Below are 13,251 nucleotides of genomic sequence, written 5' to 3'. Positions count from 1 at the left end.
TATTCTTTAAATTATTTTGCTGAAATATCCCAACACTTCTATCATTAGATACTGATGAATAATTTTAAGTGATGCAAAAGAAAAGCATGTGATTTACATTTTTCATGTCCATAAAAATACATTTTGTTTCTGTGCAAGAACTGAATTATTCTGTTTTCTGATGGGCCATTGAATTTATTTATTCATTCACTAATTTTCTCATTCATTTAACAAATATTTACTGGGTACCTACTATGGCCCGGGCACTTAACATTCACCAAAGAACAAAATGGGCCAAAAGCCCAGCTCTGATGAAGTTAAATTCCAGTGGAAGGAAAGAGATGATAAACAACAAGCCTAAAAATTAAGAATGTGATAAATGAGATGGAGAAAGAAATTGGTGAAGGTTAGGGAGATCAGGAGTGAAGACAGTTGCCACTTTACATAGAAAGGTTAGCTTAGGCTAATCTTTGATCAAAGACAGAAGGGAAGGGAGGAATATAGCCCCACAGATACTTAGAGGAAGAACATTCCAGCAGCTGGAAGAACCAGTACCTGGTCAAAGATAGGAGTGTGTACATTGTGTGTGTGGAGGAGGCTGATGGTACTGGAGCACAGTGAACCAGAAAGAATTCCTTTCCTTTATTTTTAAAGGCTTTCCTTTAAAAAAATAAATCAGCAAAAAGATCTGCTCATCCTTTCTTCATCCCAAGTTCTTCAGCCAAAACTTGGGTCAATAACAGACCCAAATTCACATTGGAGATGGAAGGCAGGATAGACTTGAGCAATTGCTTCTAAGAGCAGTGGAGCGGATGCATGTAAAGTTTTGTTTTTCTTAGAAGGGTGTGAGCTGTCCCACCCTTTAGGACAATGTGCAGACATGATCGCGAACAGGGTCCAAATGCTGGCCAGTGGAGCAAAGTCTTGGGAGAGTTTACTGACCCAACAGGGTACATTGAAAGCATGTTCAGGGAGTTGTTATTATGTCATGATCTGGGGATTAAATCCCCCCTAGTATGCAGTGATGAAGCAAAGAAGAATTCCACCACATCTTTGATGATGAGAATTTGGGCTCTTGGAAACATTCTCAAAGACTTCAGTCAGTCTTCCTCTTTTCTTTGCAATCAGATCAACAGGGGACACATTTGGGAAAAGTTCTTAATTCCAAGGATTACTTCTAAGCAACACTGGATAAAGTTAGGAAAGAAGGCAAGGGGCTTGGTTAAAATCAGTGAGGATCAACTTGTTTTATTAACATAATGCTAAATATTTCTTTGGCTTTTTGTGTATGATATTGTTAAAATTATTTTATTATGCAAGCTTTATTTATTTATAAGGGAAATGAATGTAAGGATACTAAATCTGTTACAAAATGAAACCAAATCATGTCTCTTAATATTTACACAAGCAGTGGAAAAAAAACTTCTCTGATGTCCTTGAATTTACACTATGTTCACATTTCTTTCTTTGAAGCTGTCATGAAATCTGGCATATAGATTCTGATTGTGTTTATGCAGAATAAGTTGAATGAGATTTAAGGTCTAAAAAGAAAATGGGTGTGGAATATTTAAAGCCCAGAATCAAAGCCTTCTCTATTTACAATAACTTTCAGCGGTATAAAATCTTTAAGAAAGATTATTTAAATCCATCTTTTATTTCATAAAATATTTCATCATTGATCTAAAATCAAAATATTCTTTCCATTGGTATGGATCAAAATAAATTCAAAGAAGTGGTAAATTCTCTTAATAATGGGGATTTTAAAAGTAGTTGTTAATTAGAACAAATAAAAGAACTTTCTTTTATAACTTAATTGTAAATTTTCTTTTTTCTGATTATAAAAATATTAAACAATTACTTTAAAGAATTTGGAAAATACAGCAATTTACTTAGAAAATAATTTTACTTGAGTATAGTGGCATGTACCCATAGTCCCAGCTACTCAGGTAGCTGAGGCGGGAGGATTGCTTGAGCCTGGGGTTTCAAGTCCAGCCTAACCAATATAGCAAGACCTTGTCTCTTTAAAAAAAAATTTTAAAAATTTATTAGTATATTACTCAGAAATAATTCTCAGTATTGTAATATACTATAAATATATGTCTTGGGAAATTGTACATGTTTATATATTGCATCAAAATTGAAATAACAACATGAAATAATTTTGATTCCTAATTAACTACTTTTTAATTATATTTATAATAAAAAATCTAATTAATACCAAAGGATTAAAGATAAGAGTTCTCTCATGCCAGCCTCGACTTCTGTTTCCCAAGGTAATTGAAGCTGATCGTTGTATATTTGTTCCAATTCGACAGAGATATTACAATTGTATCATCCTACGGAAGACATTCTCATTGTATTTTTGTGGTCATGTATCTCATGGAGAATCTTAAAAATCAAAGAGATTAGCAGGGTTTATAGCATAAAATCAAGTACAATAAGGGACCCCTTTTTTGTAAGTCTTTCGCAACATATAATTTTTAAGGAAAGGTATTAAGTCAATGATATTAATTTGACACATTTCCAAGTCCATACATTAGTCTGTTACCACATCCTAGAAGATAACACATAGGAAGATAACTCTCCACTTACCAAGTTGAATCAGCCTTTTCCACACAGTATTGCTCTACCAAATTCCTGCCTCTTTCCTACCCCACCACCGAAGATCTGATGTGCTTTCACGCAGAGGCCATGACCACCTTTGCCTTGGTCTTCACTGGCTCCCTTGTCTTCTATTCTTTGTATCTGTGCAATGAAATGCAATGTTTCTCTGTGCTTACCTTGCCAGGCTTTAAAAATCCCTTCTATGCATAAGTTGGTCATCACTAGTATTAAATTCCTTTGTTTCAAGTTTCAAATGATAACTTTTCTCCTTCTTAAATTCCTATTTTCAATTTCTTGTTACAGTCTTAAATACTTAGCATCAGAAGGGAGACAACTGCTCATTCTACCCTAATACTGTATCTTCACTTTGCTTGAAATAAACTGTTCATACTTCTAAAAAACAGCATTCCACAACATTTTGTGGCTAGGAATTCCCCTGGACATGCAGCAGCCTGCTGCTTTCTAATAAGGATAGACATTTCAGGTCTTTCTTACCATTAAATCTTGGTGCAAGTTTATTCAAAGAAAGTTTAGGCTAATTAAAGAAATATTTCCTTTAGCTTAATTCTCCACTACCTACCTATCTATGATGTAATTGATCATGAATGTTTTCCATTGGCATACATTTTCAACTACCAACATGCCTACTTTGAGGAGCTGTGTTCCACTCTCTTGAAGTGCCTTGGATTGTGCCACAAGGATTCCTAGTAAATGCTTGTGATAATAAATTGAAGTCTTAATTAGGATGCTAATATGTGTAGCAATTGCTATTATATCAGCTTCCTTTGGTGGATAAAAATGGTACTTCATATCACCTATCCAACAGCATGTGTAATTATTCTGAAAACTAAAATTCCTGAAATTTATTCTTTCTTTGTTACTTCTTCATGTTCTGCTGCTTCTCTCTCCTGTGATATATATCATATGTGTTATAGATACTTTATGTAATTTCAACCTCCATAATTCCAAATGTCCCAACTGAAAGAAAGGTAAGTAGTAGATGAGTGCCCTCTGGCCCTGGGTGGTATGTAAGAAGAACCTAACTCTGTAGCTTAAATTCCTCAAAACCAACAGAAAATGAGCAGCTTCATGAATAGTGAGATTTGCACAACTTTGTTCACGATCTACAGTAACTTGAATAATTGTGTCCTAGGCCAGAGAAGTCTTCTACTCATTACTAATTCAATGGGTATGTTTAAAAATAAAAAATAGAGTTAATGCATTTAAAAATAATAATAAGTAAACAAATGACTTCAAGTAAATCCGAGTATGATTAACTGGATACAAATTATAATAGAAGCAAGATGGGAGGCTGAGACAGGAGAATTGCTTGGATATGGGAGGCGGAGGTTGCAGTGAGCCAAGATCGTGCCATTGCATTCCAGACTGAGCAACAAGAGCAAACTGCATTTCAAAAGAAAAAAAAATTAGTCATGTATGTTTTTCAGGAGGAGAGAATACAAACATACACTGAACAACTTTATGTTTTAGGATTTCCAAAAGATAGAGCCAAAATTAGGCCTCGATTGAGTTCATGGTAAGTAGAAATAAAAACAACCTAAAAATTTCCCAGGATATGGTCAGTGCCGATTTAAAAGATGGATAGCCACACACTTTAAAAATTTTCCTCTAATGGGAGCTGTATCCTCTTCTACACCTGCGGCATCTTGACCCCTCTCCGCTTCAACCAAGGCTGGATTTTTACTACTTCCTTTCTTCTTCTCTACCTATCACAAGAGTTCACCCCCAGAGAAAAACGTCACGTCTAATGCTTCCCACTGAGATCTCATCATAAAAACTGCAATAAAACATATAGTCATAGTGTAGAGAACATGTATTAAATTATCTCCATACACTAACTTTTTCCTTCGGGTTTACAAGTGAAAGCAAAGCATACTTTACCAATACATAGTCATGAGCTAGAGAAATTTACCAACTTTACCAACACATAGTTATGAGCTAGAGAAATTAGGATGCTAATATGTGTAGCTATTGTATATTGTATAATTGCTATTACATCAGCTTCCTTTGGTGGATGGAAATGGTACTTTATATCACCTATCCAATAGCATGGGTAATTAATCTGAAAAACTCCTAAAATTCCTGAGTTTTAGTCTTTCTTCATTACTTCTTCAGGTTCTGCCTGTTCTCTCTTCTGTGATATATATCCTAAGTGTTATGTAATTGTTTGATTTCACAATGGACCATTTTCCCCCATTTCTTGCTTGAAACATCCTCCTTCTTAATGCTTCCTGCATTCTCTTCAAGCTGTCAAATTTAATCAAAACTTGCTCTGATGGGAGAATTTGCTATGTATATAACCTCTGCACAAGAGAATGGAAAGAGTTTAAAGCAGCAACCTTTTTGGCACCAAGGACCGTTTTTGTAGAAGATAATATTTCCACGGATGGAGGTTGGGGGAAGGTTTCAAGATGAAACTCTTCCACCTCAGATCATCAGGCATTAGTTAGGTTCTCATAAGAAGCATACAGCTTAGATCTCTCACATGTGCAGTTCACAATAGGGTTTGTGCTCCTATGAGACTCTAATGCCACAGCTGATCTGACAGGAGGCGGAGCTCAGTGGTAATGCTCCCTTGCCTGCTGCTTACCTCCTGCTGTGTGGCACAGTTCTTAACAGGCCACGGACACATACCGGTCTGCGCCCTGGGATTTGGGGACCCCTGGTTTAAAAGATCACCGAATCCAGGGGCATTTGCACTGCATAATGCAGTGCTATATATTCTTTAAATTTAATTTTAAATTTTTTAGAGACAGAGTGTTACTCTGTTGCCCAGGCCGGAGTGCAGTGTTGTGATTCACAGTTCACTGCAGCCTTGAGCTTCTGGAATCAAGCAGTCCTCCCACCTCAAGCCTCTTGAGTGGTGGGGACTAGAGGTGTGTGCCACCATGCCCATCTAATTTTTTTCAAATTTTTTCTTTTTAGAGACAGTATCTTATTACGTTGACTAGGCTGGTCTTGAACTCCTGCCCTGAAGCTACCCTCCTGCCTCGGCCTCTCAAAGTGCTGGAATTACAGGTGTGAACCCCTGTGCCTGGCCCCCATGCAACTTCAGCATTTACAAAATAATTCAAATTCATTGAGTTTTAGAAATTCTTATAATTTCCTGTGGTAGGTATTAGTAACTTCATTATAAAGATGAACTAATCAGACCATAAACAGGTCAGTGCATTGCCTCTAGTCACAGGCCTACATAAGTGGCAGAGCCCGAATCTTGGCATGTCTTTCATTGAAATCTTTCGTCTTAGGGTGCAGGTGCTTTTAAAAGGGCTTGAATTCTGAGTGTAAGTGAACAGTCCTATGTAAGAGAATTTCAGGTAAGTAAGATTTGATGAAAAGGAAAGGTGAAACTTTCTGGGATCTATCAGATTTTGGTCTATTGTATTTAGTTGAATTGTTGAAAATGTATCTTTACAAATATCCACATATAATTGTCTGATAGTAAGGTTATAACCAAAGGATTCTGATACTTCATTTGATGTATAAGAGGAATTCTGTGGGGTATCTGCTTGAAAAGACTCTTCACGTTAGAACTTTGAGCCAGCAAGTCATATTAAAGCTGTGCTTCTTAATGTGTAAAAAAAACAAAAAACAAACCGCAAAACAACAACAGCAGTGAAACACTCCCACCCAACTTTGTTTGGCTCTTTTCTCTCCCTTTCCCAGTGTTGCTTTTTGACTCTATGCTGCCCTTGTTGTACTTGCATAAATCCCCATGCTTATCCTTTCCAGGAAATAATGAATGGCTTCCTATCTTGCCCATCTCACTCTCTGCTTCTGAGTAGTTGCTAGAAAATTGTTCAGCACAAATTTACTTTTCAGTGCGTGTGTGTTATGGACTGAATGCCTGTGTCCCCCCAAATTCATATGTTGAAGTCCTATCCCCCTTGGGATGGTATTTGGAAGTGAGACCTTTAGGAATTAAATTAGGTTTAGATGAGGTCAGTGGCCCCTATGATTAATAAGGAATTAATACCCTTATGAAAAGAAGAAGAGAGATCAGAGTGCTCTCTCTCTCTCTCTCTCCCATATGAGGATAGCATCAGAAGTTAGTCCCCCATAAACAAGGAAGAGAACCATCACCAGCAACGGAATCTGCTGCCATCTTGATCCTGGACTTCCAGTCTCCAGAACTGTGAGAAATGAATATCTGTTGTTTCAGCCACCCAGCCTGTGCTATTCTATTACAGCAGCCTTAGCTAACCACAGTACGGTTTGTAGCTACTCTGTGTGCTTGTACCTTTCAGAAATTACTGTAGTAGCTGACATTTTCTATTTATGCAGCTCTACAGTGTTCAATTCACCTTGGCTACATATACAGTGACACTTTGGACACTGTAGTACATATTTCATATACTAAGATACTGTTTATTTGATTATTCATCTAATAATTCATTATATTCAACAATTTTACCTTAAAAGCTTCTAATATCAAGCCTGAACTGTGCAATATTTTTAAAGTCTGCAATTTTAAAATGCTGCATTTGCACTGCATTTTCATTATAATTTTTACCCAGTTCTTGCTAGCATGATTGAGGCAGCTGAATATTTTATTTTCAGCCCTGAAACTGAGATGGGGCTTGGTGATGTCTTCAGTGGTAATTGTAGGGAAAGGGATATTTGCAGTAGAACATCCAGGCCTATCGTGCAGGCCTGTGGGTTATAGTCTGACCCACTTGCTTGCAGTTCTCTCACTAGAAAAGGAAGTCCTCCCTGCTCAGGCATTTGGCAGAAAGCCCAATGAAACTACTTTTGTTTTGGTGAGAGCAACTGATCTGTGAGGAATTCTTGAATACAGAGAAGAGAAATAGGACATTTTCCAAGGTCCCGGTAACCATAGGAACGTGGAGCGACAGCATTTTGGAATATGTATGCAAGGCATCAGGGAGCATGAACTATGTGGCTGGATGCCTGCTGGGAGTGACTGTCAGGAGTTTCATTTACAGGCTCCTGAGGGTTCCACATAGAATGTCTAAAAATTATTTTTTCAAGACTGGAATGAGATAATACCAAATATGTTGACCTAAACACTGCCTACCAATTTTCCATGTATTACCTCGTATGATAGAAGATTAAAAATAAAATAATTAGAAAAAATTGCTTCTATATATTGAAAACCTAGGATGGATTAGGTCTTTAATATGTCATTGAATTAATCCCTCATAGAATCCCACAGACTTGTGTGCCTATTTATGTATCTAAGAAGGAGCATAGAATTACAAAAAATAATTTTTGGGCCTGGCATGGTGGCTTATGCCTGTAATCCCAGAACTTTGGGAGGCTGAGACGGGTGCATTACCTGAGATCAGGAGTTCAAGACCAGCCTGGCCAACATGGCGAAATCCCATTTGTACTAAAAATACAAAAATTAGCCTGACATGGTGGCAGAAACCTGTAATCCCAGGTTTCCGGGAGGCTGAGGCAGGAGAATCACTTGAACCTGGGAGGTGGAGGTTGCAGTGAGCTGAGATTGCACCATTGCACTCCAGCCTGGGCAACAGAGTGATACTCTGTCTCCAAAAAAAAAAAAAAAATGTAATAATAATAATTTCTGAAGTTCACATAACTATGTTACAGAACTGAGATTTAAACCTAGATCTGTTTACTCTAAAGCCAAATCTAAGAACAGAAACATTTGGTAGTAACTAAAATATTGCATTCCCTATTCCCACATAGATATTTATTTTTATAGGTGTAATAAGTTTCTCAACAAGTCAATTAATTTATTTCCATTAGGTCAATTTTATGATTTATTTCAGGTTCTAGGGGTAAGCTAGGAGTTATTTCTATCACCTACCATAATCAAAGCATACTAACTCACCACCATCTTTGCCATAATCCTAGGAGATCATATACTTCCCTTATTCAAACTAGACCTACTTACACTGATCTCATTTGCAAAACAGAATTTATGTTTATTATCATTCGTAATACCTGTTAGATTGCAAGTATACCAATGAACAATTTTTGAAATTTGTTTATATTCGATTATATTCTTCTTAGAGTAAGCTTCATGTTTGGTGGCCAAGTGATAATTACACACTTTTCAGGATACCTTAAAGATCTAACTCAGTGTCCAATTTCTCTTTATTCCATGAACTCTTTAGGTCATATTTGCTAAAAATTTTCATATTTTGGATTTTAATATCTAGTTTCATTTTTATGTAATTTGACAGTGCTTCAAACTCATGTAAAGATATATACTGAGGTGAAACCACTGGTATTTATGAAAATTGCATTCTTGCATTAGCCTATTCAAAACCTCTCAACACTGAGCGATAGAATTTCAGTCTAAGTAGGTTAGCTCCACTTGATTTATGAGTCCCAAATCCTAGTCTTTGGCAAAGTTCCCTGGGATGGGAACTTAATACAGAGCCTCACCCATAAGCCAGACAAATGAGCCTTCTGTTTGGGATATAACATATCTCTAAAGCAATGCTTCTTAAACATTTGCATCTTTTTGGGCTATCATCCAGACTTTGTGGTTGCTACTAAAAGTCCTGTCATTAACTCCTTGAGAAGCGGGCACAAGAATGGACTCTTCCATCCTTCTGTGGATGAAAGGAAATTTCATCTAGTATTAAAAAAAACAGCAAATGTTACAAACATATGAAAGAGAAGATAGAATAATATCTATTGCTTTATTTGAAAAATCTTGAAATCAAACTTATATTTGCCTTTATACTCACCAAGCTATAGAGATTAGGTGTGACACAAAGTGCGGAATGTGCAATGAGAATGCCATACTCTGTAGTAACTCATTTTTATTACTATTTCTTAAAAATCAATATCTGAGAAAAGTGCAAAAATCAGTTACTTGTGGCAGAAGGCGTTGGCCAGGCTTGCCCATAAAAAGCCCCTCAGTGGACATGCTTAGAGCACTGTTGGGTGCAGGTTAGGGAAGGTTGATCAGTGATGGCAGAACAAACATTTCAAGTTCTGGAGCCTGAATATACAGCCCGGGTAGCATGCTAAGTAGTAGTTCTATTGCCCAATAAGTTATTTCTGGATGTCAATGTGCCCAAAATATAGGAGACAGTAGTGCTGTGGTTATCTGTCTTTGTAGACTTCTCCTTCCACCCAGGATTCCAAGACCACCAACATAGGAAAACACAAATGAGATGATGGGGCTCATGTCCATCCACTCACAACTTTACCCTCTATAAATTCTTTATATTCCTTATTAGCCGATTTTGGAATAAAGAAGAGTAAAACAACACTGAATTGAGCCCAAGTCGTCATTCTTGCCCATCATCATCTTATGAGCAGACTTTGAAATCTGACCTCCCTCACTTGTAACTTACAGATAGCTGTATGAAATAACAAATATCTTAGGAAACCCAATAGATTTAACTTTTTTAAAAAATATTATTTTTTTTTTTTTGAGATGGAGTTGCGCTCTGTTGTCAGGCTGGAGTGCAGTAGCATGATCTTGGCTCACTGCAACCTCCGTTTCCTGGGTTCAAGTGATTCTACTGCCTCTGACTCCCAAGTAGCTGAGATCAGGCATGCACCACCACACTCAGCTAATTTTTGTATTTTTAGTAAGGACAGGATTTCACCATGTTGTCCAGGATGGTCTCGATCTCCTGATTTTGTGATCCATTCATCTCAGCCTCCCAAAGTCCTGGGATTATAGGCATGAGCCATTGTACCTGGCCACCGGATTTAACTTTCAAGAAAAAGAAAAAAATATATACATGTGATGATACTAAAAGAACTAAATAGGTGTTACTTAGGTTAGAAACAAAATGTTTGATCCCTGAATCTGAAACTAAGATATCCTGAATTATATAACTGCTTTCTGTGTTTCCAACCACAGGGCATACATAGTGTGAACAGTAGTGGGAAAAATATTTTAAATCATGCCTTTTATGTAAGACATATTACAGAAGTAACAGCAATGAAGGTGAAATCTGTGAGTGAACAAAATTCGAAAGTAGGCAGTTTTTTTCATGCTCACAGAGAAAGAGAATTACTTAAGAAATATGCACATAGCTCTTAAAAGGTGGGAAGCATGTGGGAAACATCATTTTTGCAATAATGACATCTCTGTTATTATGAGGCTTTGAGATTGCCAAGATGCTGAAAATCAGAGTTCCTCCAATGTCTTGGCTATTCTCCAGTTACAACTACTATCCAATCCACCATTCAACTATAAACACATTACCTTCTATGGCAGGCTTCCTCAACCAACACATTAGAGATAAACTTTTCACTTTTTCTGAGGCTTTGACATTACCATGAATATATCGGGACCCTCATAGCTACAGGAGGCAGCAACCCAACTCAGATTGTCTTAAGCAAGAAAGGGAATTAACTTACCTATCATTGAAGAGGCAACAGCTCCAGTTGCTCAAAATGCTGGTTTGTTTTTGGACTCCTGGATGGACTAAGGTGGGTAATAAGTTAGTTACTGGAAAATATTTCTGTTGTAGGATGGGGTTTACAGTCAAGCAGACATAAGTTCAAATCTCAATTCTATCGTTTATTAGCTTTGTGATCTTGGGACATGACTAAACTCTGAGCTTCTGATTGCTCTTGTGTAAAACTGTCATAGAGTGAAAATCCCATGAGAAAAGGAGAAAGGAGACAAGATTTTGGGGACCTTATAAACCTCTGAAAAGGACCAGGTCAGAGAGAAGAGCTTGTGTGGGCAATCAGCTGAGGAGTGTAGCAGGTAAAGCACAGGTGTACCTTAGAACAACGTGTGGGTTGGGAGCTTTTTAGACAACAGGATATAATAGATATCACCAGATAGATATCGCAGAAATGGCAGCTAAGGAGATAAACAAACATATTTCTTCTCTCTCCTACTGAAATGGAGGTTAACACCAATGCTACTCAGTGACAGCGTGATGTGTTCAGCCTTCTATTAATAAGTATTTAGTTTAAAAAATTTTGAAATGTATTTTTAATTTTTGTGAAATAATGAAAGGGGATGCTAACCTTAAATAAAATAGACATATGTGGCCGGGTGCAGTGGCTCACGCCTGTAATCCCAGCACTTTGGGAGGCCGAGGCAGGTGGATCATGAGGTCAGGAGATTGAGTTCATCCTGGCCAACACAGTGAAACCGTGTCTCTACTAAAAATACAAAATTTAGCTGGGCATGGTGGCATGCACCTGTAGTCTCAGCTACTCAGGAAGCTGAGGCAGGAGAAACGCTTCAACCCAGGAGGCGAAGGTTGCAGTGAGCTGAGATCAGGTCACTGTACTCCAGCAGCCTGGGCGATATGGCAAGACTCCATCTCAAAACAAAGAAAAAGAATTAAGTTATATAATGGACATGGGACACATATTCAGATCTCTATCAAGGAAAGTAAACATGTAGAGTTTATTTAGGAAGTCAAAACCTGAAGTGGGGAAAATGAAAACGTCCAGGTGTATAGGCAGTAAAGGAGAAGAGGATTCCTGAGTAAGATCATTTACTAAGGAGAGTTCTTACATGGTTGGAGCTGGAGGCTACCTTCCTTAGTGAACTAACATGGGAACAGAAAACCAAATGCTGCATGTTCTCACTTATAAGTGGGCACTAAGTGATAAGAACTTACGAACATAAAGAAACAGACACAGAAGACTACTTAAGGCGGGAGGTTGGGAGGAGGGAGAGGAGCAGAAATGATAACTATTGGGTACTGAGCTTAAAATACCTGGGTGCTATAATAATATGTACAACAAACCATTGTGACACTTGCTTATCTATGTAACAAATCTCCACATGTGTCTTCAAAGCTAAAATAATTTTTTTTTTTTCAAAGAAGAGTTCTTAGCCCAGCCTCTCAGCCCACGATCTTACTTGGGGTCATTGAAGAGGAAAATTGCATGTATACATGACACTTTTCCTCTCTGGCAAAAAGTGGAATCAATTTGCCTTTCGCAGTATACAAAAGCAATAAAATATATCTTGGAAGAAAAGGTTATGCTGCTTCAGGTTAGTGCAACCCTTGAGACATAGCCAGAATGTTTTTCCTTTTTTTTTTCTCCACTTTATAGCTGTTTGGTCCCTCAAGATTAAAAGCCATCATTAGAACTGTTTTTCCTATTTAAAATTTTAACCTAAAATTATTCTTTTGCAAACTCAGGTTGTATTTCATGCCTAGTCCAATAAACAAGATACTCATGTTGACTATTAACCAAAAAGGGGTCGTTGGCTAGACACTGAAGTTCTTTAAGTCTAGGGAATTATTAGACTCATGTGTTTTCTTTGAGGCCTTGTCATTTATAAGCTTGGCTCAATTCACTGTAATAATCTCAGTAGTGTGTCTATGTGAAGATGGAGAAAAATATTTGTCAGGAATGCTACTAATAGCTATTTCAGCTATCTATTTTTCCATAGAAAGCCATGCCTAAATGTAGTGGCATATAAAATAATTATTTTAATAAAAAGTTCTGCTAGTCTTGTTAGGGGTCTTTCATGCAGATGTAGTAGGATGGCATCTGAGCCTAGAATTTCCAAATGGTTTACTCAGATCTCTGGTGATCAGAGGGGACATCTGGGTACTCTTTTTCTCCATGTCTTCCCTTAATGAGACTAGATTGGGCTTTCTGTAAAATGGAAAACTTTGGTCAGATTTATTACAAGACTAGCCTAGATTCAAAGGGAAGGGAAATAAATTCCATCTTTCCATGGGGGATAGGTAATGC

The sequence above is a fragment of the Sapajus apella genome, unplaced genomic scaffold (genome assembly GCF_009761245.1).
Source record: "Sapajus apella isolate SASKATOON/1434 unplaced genomic scaffold, GSC_monkey_1.0 scaffold1, whole genome shotgun sequence".
NCBI classification, from domain to species: Eukaryota; Metazoa; Chordata; class Mammalia; order Primates; family Cebidae; genus Sapajus; species Sapajus apella.
This window is presented reverse-complemented; position numbering follows the sequence as displayed.